Below are 27,486 nucleotides of genomic sequence, written 5' to 3'. Positions count from 1 at the left end.
GAAAGAGATAGAAGAGAGTGAAGAGGAGGAAGACAGGCTGAATTAAAGAGATAGGCACAGTGTGGTGTTTTCTCCCAGTTTTCCTGCAGGGATATCCGTTGTCTTCTGTGTCTGTGGTGGATTGGACTGACTGGGGCTCAGTCTTTGTGTTTGCTGTTTTCTCTTTTTCTGGATGCTGAAGGATTGATGGAGATGGAGATACAACATCCAGCAGCGCCGTACACCTGGATGCAAGAGCTGCACTGACAGAGGTACTGATATCTGTACATTTACTGAGTGTGTTGGATGCACACTCAGTTTACCACCTTCATTTTCTGTATGTAAATAGACTACAGTGATCTTTTCAAACAACATCAAAGTCACAATAAACACGCTTAGCATGAGACTAAGAAGTTCACACATCACACATTTATTTAATAAAGATCTTTAAACTTCACCTCTTTGTTGAGGGCTCTGTTGTCATTTCAAAGACAGCAGTGGAGTTTCTCTTTCTGTCTGAATCCCTCCAAACCTTTGTCCATGGTTTTGCCGACACGTTCATCACTACTTTCATCTCTGCACTACTAGAACTGAAAACAGAAGCCACTCTAAAATCCATTTGAATGACTTCCAGTGCTCCCTGTGTGCATGCGAAGGCTTTAACTCTTTCTTGAATCAGTTTACTGCATTACATGTGTTTTACTAGACTTTGTTATTGTGGATGGTAGAAAAATATGACGTGTGTTGCCGTCTACGTTTTAGATCGGTTGCTTCAACAATTACCCATGAGAAAGGCCATGTAGTTACAGCTGTCTATCCTGCTAGGGACAGTCTGTCACAGTTGATTGGAAATATATTGATTATGTTACACCATTGGCCACAATTACTCTTCCTGAGGCTGTCTGTGTTTTTGTCTCTCACTGTGGTTTAGCTTGTCAGTTTCTACATTTAAAATGAAGCTGTATTTCAGTAACTCCTTCTCAGGGCCTCATTCATACAAGTTAAGACACGAAGTGGCCACAGCTGGCCATCACTGATGAATCTGGTGGTTGATAATGGTTTGGTATGTCGGATTTGTTGGTAGGCCCGTTCTAGTTGACTCATAAATATTGAATAGTATTTGATGTTGATGATTGATTTAGATAATACTGGATTCTTTGTTAGCTAACTCTGTAAATGTGCTTCAACCATTGCTCGTGTTGAAGCTCAAATTTGGACTGCTCACTGTCAGGTCGCTCACGTTGACCCAACAAATACCCTTTCAAGTAACAGCGTTCCAATACAGAACATATCCAGTGAAGACCAGAGTTTTGTAAGTCACATGTATTTGCTGACCACCAATATTTTCCCATTGGTGTGGTTTGCAGGAGGTGGTTGGGTGAATAGTAGATGTACAAAATGCACTATGAAGTTATTTTGTCCATATTAAGGCAGACCACCATATTTCCCTAATCTTAACCAAGTGTTGCCAGCATCTGAACATGAACAGAAACGCTGAGTCATGCTGCCTGCATGCGGATGTTGTACAACTAATCTAAAATATAATGTAATGTAATGATAATGTCATCAGTGAGCATGTTTCAGTGTCCATATGAAACACCTTGATTAACAACGTTTCTCCATTATATTCAATATTTAGTTGCTGTTGCAGTGCAGCTGACTTGGTGAGATAGTTTTTTTGACAAAATCACTCCCTGAACTGCAATTTCCACATTTCACATGTAAAAAATGGGCCTGCTACTTAGAAAGTTTCTCAGTAAGTACAAATGTACCAAAGTGAAGGAGCTGTTAATGAGGTTTAGGAATTATTAGACCTGGTGAGTCATGTTGATTGACCTGCCACTGGGGGTTTGGACCCAATCAATCATCAGAACTAATTTCATACTGAAAAACAGAAAATGAAGTCTTTGTTTCCCAGCGTCTAGCTTCAGATTTCTTGATTACCCTCTTGATTTTTTGCATTACACATTACATTATATTTTTTGTGCACTGACAAAATTGTATGAACTTCCTGTCTAGTATGCTAGTACTCCCAGTTAACCTGTTCAGGCACGATGTCTCAATAAGTTGGCCATCAAATGACTGATGACATTTCCAACTAGTACATGTTCATTTTGCTGCTGTTAGAATCTCCACATGATCAACGAGCTGCATCTTCTAGATCAATTTAGTGTCAAATCTGTGCCTATATTTAGAAAAAGCCATAAAAAATGCACACCATTCATTTATTTATGATGTATAGAGAACGTATGGAGTAAACTGTGTCACTGCACTGTAGGAACGTCTACTTCCTGTTAGCAGGACTTTGGCCTTGTTTCTTCCAAACAGTTGACCATTTGGAGCGTTGCTGTGACCTCTGACCTTCTCTGAGGTCACAAAGTCAAATCAATGAGGAGGTTTTGTTTTATTTATTGGAAATGACTTGGTAAGAAGAGATGTTCTGCAGCTGTCTTTAACTCTTCTTTACATCTGAACCACTGGATGTAACTGCATGCGCGCGTGTGTGCATGCGTGAGTGCGTGTGTGTGTGTGTGTGTGTGCGTGCGTGCGTGCATGCGTGTGTAGGTGTGTGTGCGTGTGTGTGCGTGTGTGTGTGTGTGTGTGTGTGTGTGTGTGTGTGTGTGTGCATGCGTGTGCGTGCGTGTGTGCGTGTGTAGGTGTGTGTGTGTGCGTATGTGTGTGTGTGTGTGCATGCGTGCCTGCATGCGTGTGTGTGGGAGGCCTCAGTGACTGAGGGTTTTACTCAACATGTTGTGCAGACAGCTCATTTACAGATGTTTATTTTGCATATGTGTGGGACAGTTATTATTTCAAGTGTTTTTCTTCTCTTGCAGGTGTGTGTTGTGTTGTGATAAGTGTTTGTTTGGAGGGTGGACAGCGTGTAGGAGTGGCAGAGAGCTGAATACACACTCACACACTCACACACACAGACACACACAGATACAGTCCTTCCTTTGTTCAGGAGCATTGTGGAGAAGAGGTTAATGCACCCAGAAAACACAACGAGAGAGAAACACTAATGGACAGCGACGGGCCTTTCACTGCAAATATTTGGTGGAGAGGTCTCATACTAACATCCCATCCCCCGTTCTCTCTCTGGCGCTCCACCCCCTTCCTCCATGGCCATGGAGAAAAGATCAGAACTGAATTGTCACTCTGTGATCTGCTCACAAAAGAACGATGCTCAAGGCCTTGCTCTGGAGGGGCTGCGGACGAACGGGAGGGAATTGGATTTACAGTTGTCATAAGGGCAAAATTATCACAACTATTTAGGGACAGTATGAATTTTGTAAAGAAAAACGAAGCTCAAGTTTCAGAAGGCACTGGCCACGTTTACATGAAGTTTTTTAATTCGGAATTATTAATTCGGAATTAACTCATTCGGAATTAAAGTTTTGTGCTTTGTGTTTACATAGAAATTTTAATTCCGAATTAAGGTTTACATGGACTGCACGTTTATCCTTTCCTTAATTCCGCTTTAACGCTTGAGCGTTGGAAAGGATTCTGATTGGACAGGGAGTGGACGTGACGTATCCCTGTTTACCGGAAGAAAACAAACTCCATTTGCCGCGGCATTTCTTTTCCCCAACAACATGGAGGAACAACTAATAAGGACGCTTTTCGCTTTGCTTTTTATTGTCGTTTTGAAACAGCAACTCGACAATGGCGTACTACTTCTGTTGCGTCACTTGAGAAGGAGAAGAGAGATAGAATACCGGAGAAGGAGGCAGAAGACCAAGCTGTGTACGTCGCTACGTCATCGCTACGTGAGGAGCCGAGCATGCGCAGAATGACCGGAATTAACTAAAGCGGAATTAACTGTATGCATGAATAGAACGTACACAGGAATTAGTTTATTCGGAATTAACATCGGAATAAACCAGGTAGTTTATTCGGAATTAAGTTTATTCGGAATTAACTTTTTAATTTGGAATTAAGTGTTTACAAAGAGATTTTATAGTGGAATTAACTTTTATTCCGAATTAAAGAGGAATTAAAGGTCTCATGTAAACGTGGCCACTGACTCACCAGCAGACAGTCTGTTTCAGTGCAGCTCTGGCTCTTATTTAACATGAATGTGGATCATGAAGAAGCTCACGTTAAATACCAGTGAGCAGCGCTGATGCAGTTTGATGTTGTTGGTGAAGAGCAGGAAAACAGATACAGAACTTGTTTGAAGCTGTAACAGAAAGATGTTTTAGTTTTATCGTTAGAAAAGAATAGAACTGATAGAGACTGAGACTAAACAAGAGCAAGTTTACAGACACACATTTATCACTGATGCTCAGTCTACTCTTCTTCCTTATTACTGCTGTTTAAAGTATCATTACATAACCATGAAGATTTATCTGTAGATGACTCTCCTCTGCCATGTCCAGTTAATCTGCTGACTCAAACTGTGTGTTTCTCACATGTTTATGAGTGTGTGTAGTCAGAGAGTCCCAGATAATCCCTTTCCCAACATTCAAACTGAAAAAACATGCAGCTGAAACCAAGTTCCTGTCCTGAAGTGTTTGGTCTGAAAGCTGTGTGTTAAGTTAAGCAGAAACCATCTTCCATGGATAAACTAGAAGATTTCCAGTGTTTGCTGGCAGTGGGAGTGATGTTGCAGCTAGTCAAAGTAGTCAGACTTTTGTACTAACCAGAAATGATTCAGTAATTATTTTGCTCACAAACGTTGCTTTCTTTGTTATGTCAAGATCTGGAAGTGGATCTGTCAGGAGAGATGTGTTGCACTGTCTGTCTTCTGAATGGCACCTGAACAAACCTGCTTTCTGCTGACTCGTGTAAAGAAATCTATTCAGTGTTGCAGGATGACATTTGTCAGAGGAAAGGGAGGGGATTAGTGTGAATTTTGGTCCCGGTGTAGATTTATTTATATGCTTTTGAAGAAAATGTGTACCTTTTCATCAAAGTTCAGTCATTGTTTAGCCTGGAGGACTGAAGCACATTTTAGTTCAGTTTTCATCCAAAGCTTCGGTCACATTTTTCATTTTTAGGTTGACATATTTCTGGTCTGTATTTGAGCTCTACATCACCATCTTTGTTTTACCATGTTGTTGTTGTCTATCATAGATAAGAGAAAACGATTCTGCTAGTTTATTCATACAGTGATTCTGTTCTGCAGTGATACAGCAGACTGACTCTCTTCAGTAAATCCACTCATAATTTCCAAACCGTTTCAACACAACCACTCAGTCTAATATTATAACGTCTGCCCACACAACCAATAGATGGCTAAACGTGTCCTTACAGCACTGGATCCTCATCCTAACTGTAAAAATTTAACTTAGAACAACCATTCCAGATTATTGTAACACATTAAAATGCTAATTATATGTCCTCACTGCACTTCCACATGTATGCAGCCATGTCTGCATCAGTGAAATTAGTGACTAAAGATGTTCTACTGGACTTCGAGATGTTATTAATATTACTGTAACAGCGGTCAGAGAGAGGGACTGTAAGCTGTAGATAGTTCAGTCTGCCTCACAAAGACACACTATCAAAGCTTCGCTCTAAAACAGAAATGCTATGGAATAAGAAGTGGTAACTGACAGAAATCACTGCTGGGTGTGAGTCCAGTCGGGTCAGGGCTGTTTTTAGTGGGTAAACCTTTGTTTTAGTGGGTAAACCATTGTTTTAGTGGGTAAACCTTTGTTTTAGTGGGTAAACCTTTGTTTTAGTGGGTAAACCTTTGTCTTCCTTCAGCCTGTGTGCTACTGCTGTGAACACATCCAGCGCTACAAACATCTCACTTTAAAATCTTTAAAAAAGCTAATAATAGTACATACAGAGAACAAATAGGGAACAAAACAAAAGGAGCAATACAATGACTCTGACACTCAGAGAGAAGCTGTTTGGAAAACAGAACTAGAGGAACATAGAAGGTCTGAAGACAAGCAGCAAAAGCAGGTAGAACCCTTGTGACTAAAAAGACACTGTGAAGGGATCTCAGGGACGTAGAGAAAAAACACCCATCACTGTAGGAGAACATGAACATTTATGCAGTTTATAATGAAACACGTTCAGCTCTACTACTACATGTATGTAGCTCTTTTTGTTGTGTCCTAAACATGCTGTTGTCGACATGGTGATGTAACCATGCAATTTGGGGGTGACTTGTTCTTGCCCTGTTCTTCTGTTTTTCCACTGAGTGGTTCTCTTGATTGGTTCAGACCCGGACTCAGCTTGCCATTGGCCTTAGCTTCACTCACTCGTAAAATGGTTCCTTTAATTAGTGACTAATGCTGCTGCTGGGGCTGTTTGATCTCCTCGTTTCAACTTAGTGAGTTACCAAGACATGATGATGTAGGCGTCAGCAGTAGTTCACTACTTGTTTGTTACATGGCCAACCATGCAGCGCTACATTTAACTATACTGACCATAATGTGGTTCTGGACAGGGTCAGTCATGGCGTTTCTCCAGGCCAGTTCATGCTTTCAGCATCCTCCTGTCCAAAAGGGCACATATGATGGAAATTTTGTAATTTTCGGTCCAAGTCCTTGCAGGTCTGCATTGACGTACCACCACATACACCATGTTCTCAGTGTGTTTGTTGACTGTTTAATGTGCTTTAGCATTTACATGACTTACTGTAATGGTTTTTCTTTGTGTAGAAATCTTTGTGTGAAACATCCCAGTCTCTGCTAAGGGAAGGATGTGATTTCTCTGAATGTATATTTCACCTGATAGATATCCCACAGTCTCTGATCCAGCCCTATAATATTTTATAATTACAGACAGACTCAGAAAAACAATCCTGACAAACAGCCACTTTCAAAATGTGCACTCATGACACAAACACAAACCATGGGCTGCTCCTCAACATGTATCCAAACCACTCCTCCTCACTTCATCACCTTTTAAGCGCTCCACCAGAACACCCTGCTGTCTGTCATCTGATGGTTGCTGGAGGAGGAAGGTGGTGCTGTCCTCACAGTGTTTACACGTGCACGCGCACACATGCACTTCATTTCACAAATGCTTAAACACATGCAGACAAACGTACACATACGCTGTGCTGTTACTGTGTCAGGAGAAAGTCAAACGAGGACATGTGGCTGAAACAAAGAGGCTCTGTGGAGCTTCAACTACAAGTTCAGAAATTCTTCATGTGATCTAATTATTAGACAGAAAACACAGTTTAGTATAGGAAGGTATAGTAAGCCTTTGAACTGTTCTTTACAACAGCATCTGATCTTTAACAGAAAGTCTCTAACCTTCCAGCCTATTACACAAACAATATCAGATATTTCTTCTCTTTTCGACCTCTAAAACCCAACAATAATCATAGAGGGACCATTTTAACCAGAATGAGCCTCAGAGGACTCTGGTAACAGGCGAGACATTTTACCAACATTATAGAAACTTATTAAGAACTTTAGTTACTCCCCTCTGCAGAGACAATTAACTCAGATCTTTTGCATGAAATGACAGATCTCTATATTGTCTCTGAGTCATTTTTTGAGTTCAGGTTTCATCCATTAGTGTGTCTGATGAGATGGAAGACTGGGAAGATCTGATTTTGATGTGTAACGATGATAGAAGAAGAAAACTGTTACATAGCTCCATTTAAGACCGCCATGAAAGCACATAAAGAAAAGACAATCTTCAGTTCCATGTCAACAGTCCAGGCATCATAAACAGCCTCTCTTACTTTGACAATGAAGCCCCTCTCTCCTCATCCCCGCTGTACCTGCAGACCTCCCCTGGTGGAGGCTGTACTGGGGTCTGGTGGTTGCATCAGCCAACGTCCCCCCATAAGTACCAGAACCCTGGCAGGCTGCTCCGGGGTCTGATGGGCTTCAGGTTCCTTTATCCTGATATATTCTTTTTTCCTTTGTGTAAATGTACTGCATGTCGTTCTCTTAACACTAGAAATACCACCTGTGTACCTTGATAAATAAGCAGAAGCTGTTAAGTCACACTAAGGTGGCTGAATTCAAAATATACTTTCTCTTCTTCATTTTATGGTGAAGCATTTTTAAGCTGTATCACCCAGCCCTATGATGACATCACAGGCCACTAATCTACTCAACCAATCAAATACCAAGTCTGTGGGTGTCTTTCAGGTAATGATGTGATGTATGGAAGACTGTGAGGCCTTTGACTCCCATACCAAGGTGTTGATTTGCAGTTTTCAGAGGTGCTGGTTCCCTTGAGACAGAGCCAGGTTTGCTGTTTCCCTCTTTACGCTAAGATAAGCTGACTGAGGAGTGATACTGACAGTGGTCACGCCTTAATATTCATACTGAATTAATAAAACAAAATATATTCTGATTCTTTCCACTTTGAACTTGTTTAATCTAAATGAAAGACTGAGGTTAATCATTGCTTGTGCTAGTTTCTAAAGATAAAAGGGCATTTAGTCTTTAAGCCACATGTCTCTGAGTGTCTACCAAACATTAGATATTCATCTTTATTCATTCATTTTCTCAAATAATTCCCTTGGGAGCTTACAAGGCAGTCTAGTTTCCAGCCATGTTTGACTTTGTTGTTAGGCTTTTTTAAAAAAAATTTATTAATTAGGATATGAAGTAGAAACAGAATTAGACTGAGGACATGATGAAATACAGCGTGACCATGTGGGTACATCTACAGATACACACTATCCAGCTGCTGGCCAGGCTTTGAAATGATGTGCAGGGGATTATATTTACAGTACAGCCTTTTTTGTTCTCTGAATTCAGCTTTTGCTGCATTAAAACACACACACACACACACACACACACACACACACACACACACACACACACACACACACACACACACACACTGAGATAAAACACAATGACTGCACTTTTGCTCTGTTCCTTTCAGGCCTGCATGTTCCTGCACTCTTTGTCTCTGTACAGAAAACACACACACACACACACACACACACACACACACACACACACACATCGCAGATGTAAGGCTTTGATAAAGGCAAACACACCTCCAGCCTCTCTCTCCCGCTGGGCTCAGTCTCCCCATTCACCTTCTCCTCGTCTTCATCCCCTCTTACCCTCCTTTCCCTTTATTCCTCCCCCCACCTCCTCCGTCCCTCCCTCCCCTTGTGGGGCTGTTGCTAAGGAGCCCTGGCGACCACAGGGTTCTCTCATTGGACAAGGAGGAGAGGAGGAAAGAGGAAGTTAAAAGGAGGAGGGCTGGTAGAGAGGGGTGAGTGTTAGAGGAGGAGGAGATCCAGATGTGCCCATGGAACAACCTCAGCCCAGCATGGATGAGAGAAAGAATAGTGGGATGGAGAAATAAAATAGAGGAGAAAAAGGAGTGAAAGAGGGGAAGGAGAGATAGAGGACAGAAATTCTACTAAACAAAAGACAGAAGTGAGTTAAACAGAGAGCAGTGAGCTTTGCATTTAGCAAAGAACAAAAGATTGATAGAAGAAAGGGGGAGAGACTGTGAGATAATTTAAAACAAGGAGAGGAAGAGGGAATGAGGTTTATAATGACGTGGTCAGGCTGTACCCTTTGGTTTAGGAACACAAACACGTCGACAGCTCATTTCCCAACCTTAAACTGCTTCTAATTTTGGACACAAACCTCAAACTTCCAAAGATCACACTGATTTCTGTGTTTCTACGTCACCTTTTCCTGTCAGAAGCAGCGTTTTCTCATCCACTGCTCTACTGTCTGAGCTACAGTCTTCTATGTGTTCTTCTGTTTATTTTTGTCTTGTGAAATCTGAATGTTCTTTCATTGATTAGTAAATGAAAGTGAAAGCATCAATAACAATTCTGATAACATGATTTTTCATTATGTTCAATTACTATCTTAAATAATTTATTGAAAAAACACTAAATGTTTTCTGTTTCTGACCTGTCAGTAGAAGCGTAGAACAGCTGATGGTACACTAGCTCCATTAGCTGTACCTGCTTTATTCTGGGATGGAGCTTATCCCAGCAGGCTTTGCTTCAGAGATGGGGAACATTCTGGACAGGTTTCCAGTCCTTCATAAGACCAACACACGCACGCACAGCCAAAATCACTCATTTACTGACCATCACTGGATTCTGACAGGAAACCAGAGCATCCACACAGACATTCTCCACCCACCCAGTGGTTTAAACCCAGAACCCTGCTGCTGTGAGGTGACTACACACCACTGCACCAACATTAACAATTTTCAATTCAATTCAATTCAATTCAATTCAATTCAATTCAATTCAATTCAATTCAATTCAATTTTATTTATATAGTGCCAATTGCAGCCAAATTGTCTCGAGACGCTTTACAGAACCCATATGCCTGAACCCCAGAGCAGCCCTAAGGAGACAGTGGCAAGGAAAACACCCTTTTAACGGATAGAGGTAGAGGGGTGGAGATAGAGGGATAGAGATAGAGGGATAGAGATAGAGGAATAGAGATAGAGGGGTAGAGATAGATGGATAGAGGTAGAGGGATAGAGGGGGAGGTAGAGGGATAGAGATAGAGGGATAGAGATAGAGGGGTAGAGATAGAGGGATAGAGATAGAGGGATAGAGATAGAGGGGTAGAGATAGAGGGATAGAGGTAGAGGGATAGAGATAGATGGATAGAGATAGAGGGGTAGAGATAGAGGGATAGAGGTAGAGGGATAGAGATAGAGAGGTAGAGATAGAGGGGTAGAGATAGAGAGGTAGAGATAGATGGATAGAGATAGAGGGATAGAGATAGAGGGATAGAGATAGAGGGATAGAGATAGAGGGATAGAGATAGAGAGATAGAGGGATAGAGGTAGAGGAATAGAGGTAGAGGAATAGAGATAGAGAGGTAGAGATAGAGGGGTAGAGGTGGAGAGGTGGGGGGGACACAAGGACCATAAAACACACAGTTTGATACAATGACAAGCTGAATAGTAAGACGTGAAGCCAGCGCTAGCTTCTACAGAGCTTTATGTCCATGCTGGATGATTCTGTAGGACCAGATATGTACCCTCTGCTAACACTCAGTCCCAGTGCAGAAAACAGTGATTTATCAAAGGCAGAAAGTAAAACTGGGTGCAGTGAGAGCAGATTTTATTGTGCACATTTGAGCTTCATGCCAGGAACGAGTGGGTGTCCTGTCCAAAACCAGCAAGCCATGTTGACATGTCAAACTATCAGTTTTCTAAGCTGTAATTTAGTGTATTAGTTATAACCTTGATGTGTTCTTAGCCTTCACCGTCTATTAATCAGCCTCTAGACAAATAATAAAACAGTCCATTTTTACAATAAAATATTATGTTATCTCTTAACATGATGCAGACTTTAGTAAAATCATCCATTATAAATATTCTGTTGTATCACACATTTAATATTTTTACTCCGCCAAGGAACGCTTCGGAGTTATGCAATGATCAGTATACATTTGTCTGTCTGTCTGTCTGTCCATCCGTCTGTCAGCAACATTACTCAAAACAGACTAACAGATTTGGATAAAATTTTCAGGGAAGGTCAGAAATGACACAAGGAGCAAGTGATCAGATTTTATCAGTGATGCAGCTTACAATCTGGATCCATGGATTTGTTAAAGATTTCTCTATCATTGCCAGATAACGGCACAGTGTCACTGTAACCATGACAACAAGTGAACACTACATCAGCTGCCTGCTGACGATCACATGATTGTGATCCTACTACAAATCCACCTCTGAGGACTTATCAGGACTTATCCATCAGAAGTGATACAAGGAACAATTGATTAAATTGTGGGGGTGTTTCTGAGTCCCACCAATTCCTGCCGCCCGCTACATATTTAGGTCATGTGATTCGGTATCCGTACATAACGTACACATGCAGAACACGCCTGTGCTCAGCGCAAGGTCGTTTTGTTTGTGGGTACATCTATATTAAATGGACACGTTCTATGTTTCTGTGATTTCTGATCATCACTAACTAATAAAAAAATGCTGCATTTCTGACATATGGGGGAACGAGCAGCCTTGGAGGAGGACTACCATCTCTGAGTGTTTTTCTTGTTTGTAGAATGTAGTTGTGTCCTCTCAGATTTCAGTTTTAATGTAACCCCACACAGTGATTTAATTTCTGGTGACAGTTTAGTCTTGCTGACCTGTTCTGTTTAGCACAGACCAGTACAGACTCAGCAGGACCTTAAACATGAGTTGTCAAGCACTATTACTGTCATAATCAGCATTTAGAAATGCAGTTGAACAAAGATGTTGTTTTTGTGTTTTGTAAGGACATTTAATATTTACCCCTACATACATGCAGGTAGCCATGCAGGGAGGATTCAGTCTGAATGAATCATTTCCAGTGGAGCACAGCTGGTCCTGACATGAACCTCTGGCTGAGCCCTCAGAGCTGACCCAACGCTTATTTAACCTCCAGCTGGCTGCAGCTCTCATCTGTCACAATGCATGCTCACCGATTTACTCCTGCTGCTGTCTGATGGCCTCGTTATGTGGATTTCATGCTAAATACTTTACTGTGTGATGGACATTATTTCATATTGATAAAATGGTGCATCAACATGTCACAGAAAAATGACTTTGATTTCATAAAATCAAATAATTACATCATTTTGTCCAGTGCATTTAACATTGTTTTGTTCCTCATTTTTTTCTGTTATATTGAAACTCCATTTGTAGGGTAGAACATAATTGGACAGCTGCCAGCTCCCAGTGGGTGGGTGTGGTTGTTCACTGGGAGCAGTGTGCCTGGAGGGATCACTAAATGGCCTCTTTGTATGTCATGAATACGTGATATGGAGTCAGAGGTGAGAGGGGATGTCTTTAGTGTGATTTGGCTGTCAGCAGGAGGTCCTCAATATTTCAGATGAAGACTGGAGGCGGAGGGCTCTTTGTTAAACCTTGTAGCAACACGGCAAATAATAAAACCATCAGAACGTCTGGGGCAAACACGGCCAGGTGATTCTCAGTTTTTATTGCTTTTACGCTAACATACACAGAGAGCCATTCAACAACACATTCACACTGTGACTTTAGGTGTAGGCGGTGTGATCCTGCTTTCTTCTGGCTTTAGTTTCTGCTGCAGCACCTTCCACAGTCGTTTTGGCTTGAATTACTTTCCATACAAACGCAGGAGGAGATTCACTGCTGCTAGTTTATGGGAGATAGAGGTAACTGAGGATCATGACATCTGGTTCATGCCTCAATCTTCAGCATTTAAAAAACTATTAGTATTTTATTTGATTGGATATGGGGAGCAGGAATTTCAAAGGGGAACACTACAGGAGCAAGTGGAAAAATATTAAGACACTAAAATATACGAAATGCTGGATATGAAAACTATTTGAAATAATATGATGTGAACATTTCATGGCAGTGTATAAAAGTGTGAGACAGCATTGACCTCCTCAGCTACTTTGTCATCTGTCAACTGTGGCTTTCAACGCCTGTTTTCCTTTTCTCTTTTCTTTTTTCCTACTTATTCTGACTCATGTCATCACAGCTATTTTCTTCTTTCAGAAATAAATCTAGAGTTTAAACACACTTGGTGGATGATATTTGTGTTGTCATCATTGCTGATGACGTGGTTTTCAGTCAGGTTTCTGTGTCTTGCTTCTATACTGCTTCTTGGTAGTGCTGCCTACTGGTCTCTCGCTGTCTCCGTCTTTAAGCTTCCTCCCTCTGTTCTCTTCTCCCCCTGCCTGCCTCCGTCCTGTCTTTGTGGAGGTGATGGGTGGGAGCTGACAGGGGGTAACCAACTGATTGGGGTGCCCCCGCCTCCAGTATTTTCTGTTCAGACTGAATATGAGCTAGCTTTGGCTCACGGTTCTGGAAGACATGCCGAGGATTTGGATGCTTGACATGATGTGTTCTTGCTGTGTGCTCTGCTTATTGTGTGAGGTGTTCTGGTGTGTATTTGCTCATAAACATGCTGTGTTGTTGTGGATAAAGGCACCCGGTCAGCATCATGAGAAACACTGATACAGTCTCTGGTCCACTTCCTGCCTGTTATTAGTTGTTTATTAAAAAGTGCCTTCTGAATGATGGATGTGGTGCAGTTTGACTTATTTGATATTTATCATCCCAGACATGATAGTGTTGACTCTTTTCCTGAAGAATGTCTCACATTATTAGAGTGATTATTAATCAGCAGTCAACAGCTGTAGTAGCTGTAGTCTCCAGGAAGTAGGTTTAGGGCAGCGGAGGAGCAAATACCAAGGACTTTACAGACACCCTAAACCTCCATTTTCAACCCTGTCTCTGGTGAAGGAAGGTGTTCGGTTAAATCTCTCAGGTCTCTGTGTCGTATACTATGATCTGGTTCTGTCAGAAAGCTGGATAAGAGCCGAGATTTCTGTCTGTGTTTCCAAAGTCACATGCTCATAATGTTCTGTACAGAGCAGTTTCAGGTTTTCCACCCCAACAGAAATAAAGTTGTCAGAAACACTGAATATTTGGAATACTTTTTCCCCACTGAGATATTCTGTGAGGCTGCACAGTGGCTGAGTGGTCAGCACTTTCACCTTGCAGCTAGAAGATCCCTGGTTCACATCCCAGCCTTCCTGGGATCTTCCTGCATGGAGTTTCCATGTTCTCCTGTACATGTGTGGGTTTTCTCTGGGTTCTCCAGCTTCCTCCTCACAGTCCAGAAACATGCTGAGGTTAACTGGTGATTCTAAATAGTCTGTAGGTGTGAATGTGAGTGTGATTGTTTGTCTCTATGTGTAGCCCTGTGATAGACTGTTACCTGTCCAGGTGAACCTGTGATAGACTGTTACCTGTCCAGGTGAACCTGTGATAGACTGTTACCTGTCCAGGTGTCTCCTGCCTTCATCCTCAGTCAGCTGGGACAGTCTCCAGCCCCCCATGACCCTGATGAGGATCTATAGGTGTCTAGATGATGGATGATATTCTGATTTAAACAACAAAATATCAGTTTCATGTTGGCCTCCTAAAGCCTGGGTTATGCTTTCTGCACGAATGTGACACACGGAAATGAGATGCTCGGAATCTGCACAAGAGAATGCATGTGCATTTATACTCCACACGGTGTTTGCTCCCAACCTGCAGGGGGCAGTGTATCACAAACCTAGTCTACTCTAGTGCTAAACTAGAGTAGAAGAAGTTTGCCATCGTTTACACCACTTACAACATGGCATTTTACCAAATAGCTGCACTTCAACAGTTAGTTTTAATTTCACACCATGAATTGTTCATAACCCTGTTACCACGGTGATCTCTGTGTGATGAATCGTGTCAATGCCTGTATTTCTAAACTTCTGCTGCTAGGAGCTCCTGTTCTTCTGCTAGTTTTTTGTGTGTCTGTCCGTAGTTAGAAAAATTTGGAGGTGCACGATGAAAGGCTGTGTGATGGGCGTGGCTGATAAAATGACGTAATTCGTCCGCACGAATCTCACGGAAGCGTCAAGCATAAAACAAGCTTAAGCCCAGATCAGTAAACCGTGCTTCATGTGTGTGTTTGTGTTCCCTCTGCTGCAAGTGGCATCATATTTTATTTAGAAGCCTCATAAAGGAGGATGTGTGGACAACAGAAGTGCTTGAGCTCATATCGCTCTGGAAACTCTGGGATTGATTTATCTAGGATGGAGCTGCAGGGTGCTTCCCCACAGGCTGGATACACACACACACACACACACACACACACACACACACACACACACACACACACACACACACACACACACAATAAACAGTTAATCAACTTTGCGTCCTCTCTCTGCTCTCTCGTCATCTCTCCTCGTCTTTTCATTCCAGTCTCCTCTGTTCTATGAGCTTCTGTTCTCTTCTGTCCGTCCCCGTCTTCCCCTCCTGTTCTTTCCTTTTTTGTCTTTCCATAAAATAAAACCAGTGAATCTGCTCGTCTTCCACTGTATCCCACTTGGTCTCCTCTTCCACTCCCTCTTTTCCAGTCATTCTTCCTCTCTTTCCACTCAAACTAGGTCATTCTGCAAACATGGAGCCACATCTCCTACCAAGCATGACATCCAGATACACACTCGCATCGCCTGGCAACCACACATCCACCCCGCACCCCCTTCATCCTCCAGCCTCATTTCTTCCATCTTACCTTCCCCAGAGGTTGTGCTCATTGCAGAGGACAGGGTTAGCTTTGTTTTGTCCCTGCTCTGCTTCCATAGAGGAGCTGAGAGTTCACTGAGCAGGATGGATGATAGGAAGGCAGGTTCACACATGCATCCAGTGGTCGGTCCAGTCCTCGTCTCCAAAGCTGCGTCTAATGAACGTGTTTGAACTAATCTCATGTACAAATTAACTTCTGGCTAATAAAATTCACTGGTTCATATAGATTATTTTGCCATGTTATGTCTTCAGTAATGTTACCATGACAACTCATTGAGAAAAATACAGAATTTAATATTGTATACAGAGCATCTTTTCTCACAATTTAGACGTTTCAGTGACTGCATTTCAAGCATTTTCACTGTGGGATAGTAGTTTGACAAAAAGCTACAATTGAATCACATGTCAGAGTCTTCCTCAGCAGATGGTGTTTGATGGTTGTCAACCTGTGATCCTCCTGAATAAATAGATTACAGACATTCATAGAGGTAGACTCTACTACAAACCTACCAATACTACTACAGCTACCGAATTCTTTGTCTAATGGGGTGCTGATGCATTAGAGTCACTGGTATATTGTACAGTCACTGTGCTATTTCAACAATAATACTGTGATGGATTACCCAGTGTAAGCTAGCTGAGAGGTTGTGCCTGTAGGAGAATCAGGCTCAGTAATCTGCATCAGTGCTGTACTACACACTCTGGTCTTAAAGTATATCTTAATGGAGTGTATATCTATTTTTCTCTGCAGAGTTGCACACGATCCACTCAGAGTTCCATCAGAAACCTGAAATGTCTGCTTTAGTTTTTTCTGAATGAAACATTGTCTCTATAGTGAATAAAGGTAGCCAGTAAAATGTGCTTTAGAACAATGTGAAAATGTTTTTAGATGAACTAAACTGCATAGAACTCAAGCAGAATTCCATTTTTTCTTGACTTTAGACGTACACAAACATCAACCTGACTCCTCCCACACCATCCAGGCCATCATGTGATCATTCAGTAGCCCCTCTGGAGATCATCTAGAGGAAATGATGTCATTGTCACAGAGATATTTCCTCGACAACCTCTTTAGTGTCTGACCCATGACCATGTTTGGAAGAGCCATTCATTACCATGACCTCTCTGCCTTTGTGTGTGTGTGTGTGTGTGTGTGTGTGTGTGTGTGTGTGTGTGTGTGTGTGTGTGTGTGTGTGTGTGTGTGTGTGTGTGTGTGTGTGTGTGTGTGTGTGTGTGTGTGTGTGTGTGTGTGTGTGTGTGTGTGTGTGTGTGTGTAGACAGGGTTCAGCAGCTGTAGCTTGATGGTGAGGAGCAGGTTGGGGTGGGAGGTATGTTCATGTATCCTCCATACATGAAGGTGGGCAGCAGAGGGAGAGTCATTAGTGGATTGGTGAATTGGTGAGTGCTAGACCTGTTGTAGATCAGTAGGGAATAGTATGTGATAGACTGGACATCAAAGCACACACACACGCTCCTTACTGTCCCATTAGGCTGTTGAAAGCACTGGGGCGTGTTTGATGGAGAGCATCAGCAGCATCTGTTGTTTCTTTACTCACTTCACACGTTCAGTGCACTTTCTATTTATAGCATGTGAGGAAACATGTTTACTAGTGTATCCTGCTCTTTCATTTTAAATCAAGCCTCCAATATTTAAATAAATAACCTTCCTGATGTGACGACTCTATGGTAAAGATTTGATTAGATACAAGAAAACCTGTTTAGGTTTAATCAAGCACTTAATGCTAGGAGTGTTTTTGGCTGTATCCTTTCAGCATCCTGTAATAGACGTCTGAGAAGAAACTACACGTCTCTGCCTTCTGTTGGCTCGATTTTTAAGCTGTAAAAATTGTAGCTTATGACAGCTGGTTTTGGCCTATCATAGGTCTTTTCACCCAGATCAGATGAGATCATGTAAAATAGTCCACAGTGACAACAGGAAAAGCCCTCAGAGAGCAGGACTCCACCAAGGCTGCTCAGTCGTATCCAACGGATGCCGTGATGCCATGCCGCTATCTGACAACGATACAGAAATCTTTAACAAATCCGTGGATCCAGACTATAAGCTGCATCACTGCCAAAATCTAATCACTTGGTCCTTGTGTCATTTCAGACCTTCCCTGAACATTTCATCCAAATCCGTTGGTCTCTTTTAGAGTAAAGTTGCGAACAGGCACACAGACACAGATTGTCATATAACTCCACTGCATTCTTTGGTGGTGGTGCAGTGGATTAGATGGTGATCTTGGCTCAGGACAGTCAGGTCTGAATACACCCGGCCGTCTGGTGGGAAGGCCTTCAGAGCATTAAAGAGTAATAATAACATTTTTTTTCTCTACATCTGCCAACCCAACCTGTAAGTAAAGTTGAAAATGGGTTTGAAACAGAACAGCAACTCCCGTGTTGTAGTCCAGTGTTTTGCAGACCCATCTATGCACTCTGACCTCCTCCAGTGCTGCCTACATCCTCCTGTTTTATTCCTGCTATAATCTCCCCTGAATGTACACACTACACTGTTCCTTATACACATATGTACATGTGCTGTTGAAGCATTTGTTGAAACATCCAAAGCTGTCACATGATGACCACATCAGGTGGTTTAAAATAAAATGTGACTAATGGTAATAAGCTGCTTGGTTGAACAACCAAATGGTTATTTCTGACGGCAGAGCAGTCTTGTGTACAGATATGCTGGTAATGCTGAAGCCTAGTTAGTCATTCATTCTGCTCCCACCTGCTACCCCCCCTCTTCTCCCATCCCTCCCCCTCTCCACCCCTCTAACCCTCTATCCCTCTACCTCTACCCTTCTACCTCTACCCCTCTACCCCTCTACCTCTACTCTTCTACCTCTACCCTTCTACCTCTACCCCTCTTCCCCTCTACTTCTACCCCTGTACCTCTACCCCTCTACCCTTCTACCTCTACCCCTTTACCCTTCTACCTCTACCCCTCTACCCCTCTACCGCCACCCCTCTACCTCTCTATCCCTCTACCTCCACCCCTCTACCCCTCTACCTCCACCCCTCTACCTCTCTACCCCTCTACCCTTCTACCTCTGCCCCTCTACCCCTCTACCCCTCTACCTCTCTACCTCTCTACCCCTCTACCTCTACCTCTCTACCCCTCTACCCCTCTACCTCTACCCTTCTACCTCTACCCCTCTACCCCTCTACCTCCACCCCTCTACCTCTCTACCCCTCTACCCCTCTACCTCTACTCCTCTACCCCTCTACCCCTCTACCTCTACCCTTCTACCTCTACTCCTCTACCCCTCTACCTCCACCCCTCTACCTCTCTACCTCTACCCCTCTACCCTTCTACCTCTACCCCTCTATCCCTCTACCTCCACCCCTCTACCCCTCTACCTTCACCCCTCTACCTCTCTACCCCTCTACCTCTATCCCTCTATCTCTACCTCTCTACCTCTCTACCTCTTCTGTCCCTCTCAACCCTCCTTCCAGCAGCAAATGGGTCCCCCGCATAATGGTAATAAGCTGCTTGGTTGAACAACCAAATGGTTATTTCTGACAGCAGAGCAGTCTTGTGTACAGATATGCTGGTAATGCTGAAGCCTAGTTAGAATAATGTGAGGCTAACATATTTGAAATCTTTAGAATAGCAGGTAAATGTTACTTCTGAAAATAAAAATCACAGCACCCCTAACCCAGTCTTTCCTCCAGCTGATGTAGCAGTCAACCAGGGAACCAAAACACCATTTTCAGATATTGGTAATGTTTTGATGTAGTGCTGCTAAAGCAGTCAGGTCAGTTTACATTCACTGAAGTCACAGGGTTCCACACCATCCAATAGTGTTCCTCTCTATTAGTGTGTCTCTTAACTGAGGCAGCGTTCATTCATTCTGCTCCCCCCTGCTACCCCCCCTCTTCTCCCATCCCTCCCCCTCTCCACCCCTCTAACCCTCTACTCCTCTACCTCTACCCTTCTACCTCTACTCCTCTACCTCTCTACCTCTACCCTTCTACCTCTACCCTTCTACCCCTACCTCCACCCCCTACCCCTCTACCTCCATCCCTCTACCCCTCTACCCTTCTACCTCTACTCCTCCACCCCTCTACCTCTCTATCCCACTACCTCCACTCCTCTACCCCTCTACCTCCACCGCTCTACCTCTCTACCCCTCTACCCCTCTACCTCTCTACCTCTACCCTTCTACCTCTGCCCCTCTACCCCTCTACCTCCACCCCTCTACCTCTCTACCTCTATCCCTCTACCCCTCTACCTCCACCCCTCTACCTCTCTACCCCTCTACCCCCACCCCTCTACCTCTACCCCTCTACCCTTCTACCTCTACCCCTCTACCTCCACCCCTCTACCTCTCTACCCCTCTACCCCTCTACCTCTACTCCTCTACCTCTCTACCCCTCTACCTCTACCCTTCTACCTCTAGTCCTCTACCCCTACCCCTCCACCCCTCTACCTCTCTACCCCTCTACCTCTATCCCTCTACTCCTCTACTCCTCTACCTCTACCCCTCTATCCCTCTACCTCCACCCCTCTATCCCTCTACATCCACCCCTCTATCTCTCTACCCCTCTACCTCTACCCCTCTACCTCGACCCCTCTACCCTTCTACCTCTACTCCTCTACCTCCACCCCTCTACCTCTCTACCCCTCTACCCCTCTATCTCTACTCCTCTACCTCTCTACCCCTCTACCTCTATCCCTCTACTCCTCTACCTCTACCCTTCTACCTCTACCCCTCTATCCCTGTACCTCCACCCCTCTATCCCTCTACATCCACCCCTCTACCTCTCTACCCCTCTACCCTTCTACCTCCACCCCTCTATCCCTCTACCTCTATCCCTCTATCTCTACCTCTCTACCTCTTCTGTCCCTCTCAACCCTCCTTCCAGCAGCAAATGGGTCCCCCATATAAAGAGCCAGGTTCTGGTCAAGGTTTTTTCCCTGTTAAAAGGGTGTTTTCCTGCCACTGTCTCCTTAGAGCTGCTCTGGGGGTTCATATGGGTTCTGTAAAGCGTCTTGAGACAATTTGACTGTAATTGGCGATATATAAATAAAATTGAATTGAATTGCTCAATCTGTGCTGAAACATCACTGCTGCCTCATCTGTCATCCTTCCTCCTTGTTCTAGAAAGATCTGTGCTCGTACACATTTACTTCCTATTCAGACTGTTTCATTCTGTATTCTTTTAATACACTGTCATTATCAGGCTGTGGTGGGGAGGTAGTGATCTCAGGGACCGTCTGTGTCCTGAAGAGTCACCACCAAATACAAATATATTTCAGTCAGAAATAAATGTTTTAAATCTGACAAAGTGTCTGAAATGCTGTTAAATAAGATGAACAGAAGGGAACTTACTGTGTATTTAGTTGTAGTATTACAGAGCGCTGAAAGCTCATGTGCACATTCTCCTCAAGTGGAACATACCGCTGCTGGCAATGCACTTAACCCAGTTAAACATCGTTCCCCCAGATGTTTGATGTGTGCAGTACTGTTGTGGGGGTATACTGAACCTATTTTATATATATATATATATATATATATATATATATATATATATATATATATATATATATATATATATATATATATATATATGTTATATAGGTTTTATTCTATAGGTTTTACTGCTACAGCCTCATTTACTGATTGAAAATTTTGTATACACTCCTGTTCAATAGTTTGGGGTCATCCAGATAATTCCATGTTTTCCATGAAAACTCACACTTTTATCCATGTGCTAACATAACTGCACAAGGGTTTTCTAATCATCAATGAGCCTTTCAACACCATTAGCTAACACAATGTAGCATTAGAACACAGGAGTGATGGTTGCTGGAAATGTTCCTCTGTACCCCTATGGAGATATTCCATTAAAAATCAGCTGTTTCCAGCTACAATAGTCATTTAGCATATTGACAATGTCTACACTGGATTTATCATTCATTTCATGTTATCTTCATTGAAAAAAGGGACTATACAGCCCTTAGACATGCATGGTCATCCAGGTGAGCTACTGGGGTGGTTTTCTGAGAAGTTCACAGATTTGTGACTAGCAATGGAATGGCCACACAGAGAGTGCTGAAGGAGGAAGAGTGCAGTGCTTTCTATCACTCCTCATTGGGAACATCCAGGAAAATACTGGTGCTCAAAAAAGCCTTATAAATGTATAGTCATTAGCTGCATCAGAGGACACAGGAAGTTCTTATTTAAAGAAATTCATTGGATCATTTGCCAAACAGCCCTTTATGTGTGTGTTATAAACCTAGAAGTATATTTAGTATCCAGTGGACGTGGGTTGTTAGGACATTTGCTCTCATCTAAATCTGACCTTAGATCTATGAGTATGATTTTGTTGCTCATCAGCTGAGTGTGTGGAAGGTGTTGTCTTCACTGTGGTTTGTGTTTAACTTGCACGTTGTGTCATGATGGCACAAACTGTATGGGAGATAACAAGAGTATGCTTGTGTGTTTTTGTTTTCCCATTGAGGGTTTTCCGTAGTCCACCAAGCAGACTAGTGTGTGTGTGTGTGTGTGTGTGTGTGTGTGTGTGTGTGTGTGTGTGGTGTGTGTGAGTGTGTCAAGAAGGACTAAAAGAAAGAGCATCCTGTGATCCTCAGGGCAGCAGCCGGCACACAGACGAGCTCTTTGAAAGCACAAACACACAGTTGGAGAAACACCACTACAGCAGACAGTCCTAAGGCGTGTGTGTGTATGTGTGTGTGTGTGTGTGTGTGTGTGTGTGTGTGTGTGTGTGTGTGTGTGTGTGTGTGTGTGTGTGTGTGTGTCTGTGTGTGTGTATGTGTAGGTGTGTGTGTGTGCTGTCTGCTCTGCTGTGTCTTCTTCTCCTTCCTGTGCTCAGGCCATCAGACTAATGAGCAGTCAGCACATCTGACTTGTGTTGTCTCCTCTGAGTTCTTGCTAACTGTGTCTGAGGGTTCAGCTACAAACTCAGTGATTCTTCAGTGTGGCTTTAAAGGATCCAGCCTCACAGATACTGCTTGTTTAGAATAGTTTAATGAGGGGCATGAAACCTTGTGTTTAAACAGATGAACTATGTATTAATAGTTGTTTGCTGAAACAGATTTCATGGTAATACTGTTTGTTTGTGCTCTTTGTGTCTCCTCAGGTCTGCTTGGTGTCACTGAGTGGGTGGGCAGACAGAGGATCAGTGTCCACAGCTGTGAACGTAAGTCAAATCACTGCATGAACATCTACAAGATCAGACTCTATCAGCCACTGGGTGATTAATTCAAGGTCCACAATCAGCAGTCACTCTGCTACCACAATTCTTTACATATTCTTGTTCAGTGCTGGGAAAAGTTATTCAACTCCCTCCTGATTTTTCTATCTCATATTAATCTGTATCTGATTTTCAAGCAAAATCTAACTAAATAAAGCCAACTGTGTTAATACAAAACACAAGCTGTAAATAATAATTGTAGGCATTGAAGCAAAGTTATCTAAACCAACATGGCCTGTGTGAAATAGTGTTTGCCCAAGAAAAAAAACAGCTGTCAAACTACACCGATACATGTTTGTAACTGGACTAGACAAACACAGGGCAGAATGCTTCCCGCCCTGTTTAATCAGATCATCCCTGACAGGTCATCAGTCTATGAGTTCCAGCTCTAGTTTGGGTTTCACAGCAGAAGAGTGATCTCAAGCATCTGACTGATGCTGGCTCCAACTACAGGGCTTTAAAAACAGTTTCTCTGTAAGAGTCTGACATGCACACAATACAAGATTGGAAAGTAATGGTGCATGCCACACTACAGGATATTATTAAAGTGATCGTACCACAGGGAGCAGTCAGTCAGCAGAGTCTGTCCTAACAGATGCAACTAAATGGAGACTGTGGTAGAAAAACAGGCTGTAATATTAATAATACCTTGCAATAAGAACAAAAAAAACAAGCAGAAAGCCTAATGAGTCTGGATGAGAATTGTAAGGTTGTCTGTTCTTTAGTGAGATATGGAGGTGAGATTTTAAAGATCACTTTTAATTTGTCCACTACTATGGGTGCTCCCATGATAGTCATATCCATTCCAGTTTTAACTCCCTAAATACCACACATGGGTGATACTATCTGGGCAGCCTTAAAGGTTTTAGAGTGGATCTGTAAATCGCTCACATTATCAAACTAGACAAGCACTCAGAGAGCGCAGTCCTCCTCCAAGGCTGCTCATTCCCCCATATGGAAATGCAGCGTTTGTTTATTAGTTATTGATGATCAGAAATCACAGCAACATAGAATGTGTAAATTTAATATAGATGTACCCACTAACTAAATGACCTTGTGCTGAGCACATGCGTGTGTTATGCATGTGTACGTTATGTGTCAAAATCTAATCACTTGGTCCTTGTGTCATTTCCGACCTCCCCTGAAAATTTCATCCAAATCTGTTGGTCCGTTTTTGATTAATGTTGCTGACAGACAGACAGACGCCGATCATCACATAATAATATGAAGAAAACATCAGACCCAGGTCCCAAGTCGTGTATCTGCTCTGGTTGTCAGGAGGGGAGAAATGAAGTAAACCGGCCTGTAGTGTGAACCAGGTTCACCTCAGAATGGTTTCAAAGACTCAGAACATTTGGAGTCTCCCAGTTAAAGTCATGAAAATAGCAGCACATACTCACGAAAGCTCCAAAATAGCTGCATTAAAGTAGGTTCACAAAAAAGTGTGGGTTGAAATTCCACCACAAACATATGATTGTTATGAATCTGAAATGTTCAGTAAAAAATTACATACTATGAAAAAAATGAAAGATGTATTCTGTGTTTATTGAGGATGTCTTTGTTTGATGCTGGATTTAGTTTGAAGTTTAATAGCAAATAATCATGAAAACAGAAGAAATCATCAGGGGAACAAGTAGATTTCACACACTGAATGAGGCAAGAGAAATTTTTATGTGACAATATGTAAAAGATGCCTCACTTCTTTAGAAAACTCCCACAGGATTAGTAATGTGATTCACATGTATGCATTTCACTACATGACTGATCAGCTTGAAGCATCCAGCTGGTGAACATTAAACTTAGAAGGTGTTTCAGTTTGTTGACATGTCCAGTTAAAGAGCTTTTTGCTTTCTTCCAACATACTGCTGTGGTTGTTTGCTGCACATGTGGATGTCTGAACAGTCACTGACATGTTCTGACTTTACAACTGTGGCTGATGATCTACACAGGAAACCCTCTCATAAAGCTTTGTATCTCTGAAGCATGCATCTGTGTTTTAGTGGATGGGGTTTGAGCAGAACAGGGACCACCACCTATCACCGGTTTGTTGCCTGTTTATTCATGCGCTCCAGCAGCCGTGGGAGTAGTGTAGTGGTGAGGGTAATTGTGTGTGATGGCTGGAGGACTATTCTGGGCGTGTTGTAGAACAGACTTGGTGAGGCTGTTTTGGGGGTAGATATGGAGGTCACATGAAAGGTTGGAAAGGCAGTCAGTGTGTTAATGTCTCTGGTGGAGCCAAACACAGCATTTACGTTCAGAATAAGCTTTATTTATGAAGATGCAACAAAGGCAGGACACTTTTCATATCTGAGGTTTATATTTTCTTGTATTCTTTCAGTACTCTGTATGCCCACCTTTTGATGAAAGTCTTGATCCTCCATGGACGACAGCAGTGTTACACTAATGTCCAAACTTCTGCTGTTCTTATTCAGAAATGATCTTTTTTTCAGCTGTGCTCTGTGGGAGTGGTGCTCTACCTTTCTCTTGGATGTACGTGCACACTAACATGCACACTCCAGATCTACATTCTAGCATTCATCAGCCCTGTCCCCATCGTGTTTATTCCAGAAGAGCACCATTAGTCCTCAGCTCCTTCCATAATGACTCTAATGGAATCCACCAGTGTTGGAACAGTGGAATAATTGTGACTGAGTGTTTGTGTGCAGCGTGTTCAGGATGAAAATACTTGAATATGTCTGGACAGACACCAAGCACAGCTCCCATTGGATCAGTGCACGTGTTTAATTAAAAGATGATGTAGTGGAGAAAATCATTCACTGGATTAATTATGTGATGTTTCAATCATATGTTTAATCACTCATAATTTCATATGCATTCAGTCAACAATATAAATATTTAGAGTAATAATACTTGCATGAATGTGTTTCTTATTTCCAGAAAATAAAGTCTCCCTCCTTTTCACTGTTCAGACTGACCTTCAGACGTCTTTTGCAGTCATAAACATCTGGTTTCTATCCGAGACTAACAGTGTGTGAAAGCTGATGATCTGTTGGACTGCCAGAACTATCCATAGTTATAGATGGAGGATTCCAGCTGGTAGAGAGAGAACCTGAGTGAAAGCACATAATACCAACATTATAAAAACTTATGTACGCAGTAAGACCTTTAGTTGCTCTTCTCTGCAAAGACGATGAACTCAGATGTTTTTCATGAAAACAAAGATCTCAATACCGTCTCGTCTCTGAGTCAGTTTTTAAATTTAATTTTCATCCACTACATAAATGTGTCTGATGAGATGGAAGAACTAGATGATCAGATTTTGATGTGTCTGAGTCATTGTTGGAGTCCATGTTTTCACCACATTGGTAAAAGTCAAAGATTTGAGTGTAAAACCAGCTGCTATACCTCAAATAGATAATTCCTTCCAAGTAATGACACTTCAAAGATAATCATAAAACAGGCCTAAAATAAACCCTCTAACAGCTAATTAAGCCCTGTGCCTTGAGCCTCCATCATCTTAATCACGCTAACCTTCATATTTTACGGTGAGGAGTTTTGTCTTTGCATTTTAAGTGAACTCTGATAAAGAAACACAAAGTCTGTTTTTAAATAATGAGTCTGAAGATGAATTTATTCCTTCTGCATTCTGAATGTGGTTTACCCTATAAACCTTCCTGTACTGAGTCTCATTTATGACCAGGACTCTTTTGTACAGAAATAACCCCTCATCTTAAATAATGAAAGAAGCTCTATGAAATTCAGTGAACAATTCTCAATTAACAAATTTATGCTAATTCCCCATAATTTCTAAAAGTAAGTTAACATTTTTTATCATTCTGTGTCATGATTTACAGTCTGAATGTGCTGCTGGCAAAATTCATCTAAGGTCACTAAACAGTGCTCTCTGCTATCCGTATTCACAGGATCCAAATGAACGTGTTATTTTTAGAAATGGCCTGCAACAGGCCAATCTGTTTCTGTTGAGCCTCCAGCGTGACAGGCAGACGGAGCAGCCAGACAAGTTTCATCTATTAGTTTAATGGGCTCTATTATGCACTGAATAATGTCAGGTTTGGAGGAGGACTTCCTGTGTGATGTTAATGTAGGCCTGAGGTAAGAGGAGTGTGACATGGTTGTGTTTGGGTTTGTCTGTAGAGTCACCGTGTGTGTACGTATGTGAACTAAAGTATGTAAGCTAGGTCAACTAGAAATGTGAAACAACACAGTACACTGTAACTCTGTCAGAACGGCCAGCCAAAGCAAACCTGCAGCTCTGAGCTCCACTGTGCCTGGATGTGAGTCCTCCAGACCACCCTGCAGGAAGCTGTT

At 42.4% G+C, this 27,486-nt stretch overlaps 1 protein-coding gene across 32 annotated transcripts in view; it reads left to right on the top strand.

Annotated features, from left to right (window-relative positions):
• Positions 1 to 27,486, top strand: part of nfasca (neurofascin homolog (chicken) a) — a 152,394-nt gene that overhangs the window by 50,402 nt on the left and 74,506 nt on the right. For 28 of the 32 annotated variants that reach the window (XR_008601739.1, XM_055010821.1, XM_055010805.1 and 25 more), the window contains exons 1-2: positions 1 to 251; positions 23,083 to 23,142. The exon at positions 1 to 251 is cut by the window's left edge. The gene's annotated coding sequence lies outside the window, so the exon portion shown is untranslated. The remainder of the gene's footprint in view (positions 252 to 23,082; positions 23,143 to 27,486) is intronic. The other 4 variants (XM_055010804.1, XM_055010802.1, XM_055010803.1 and 1 more) reach the window with 2 other exon arrangements.

This window comes from Amphiprion ocellaris, chromosome 5 (genome assembly GCF_022539595.1).
Source record: "Amphiprion ocellaris isolate individual 3 ecotype Okinawa chromosome 5, ASM2253959v1, whole genome shotgun sequence".
In the NCBI taxonomy this organism is placed as follows: domain Eukaryota; kingdom Metazoa; phylum Chordata; class Actinopteri; family Pomacentridae; genus Amphiprion; species Amphiprion ocellaris.
This window is presented reverse-complemented; position numbering and strand designations above follow the sequence as displayed.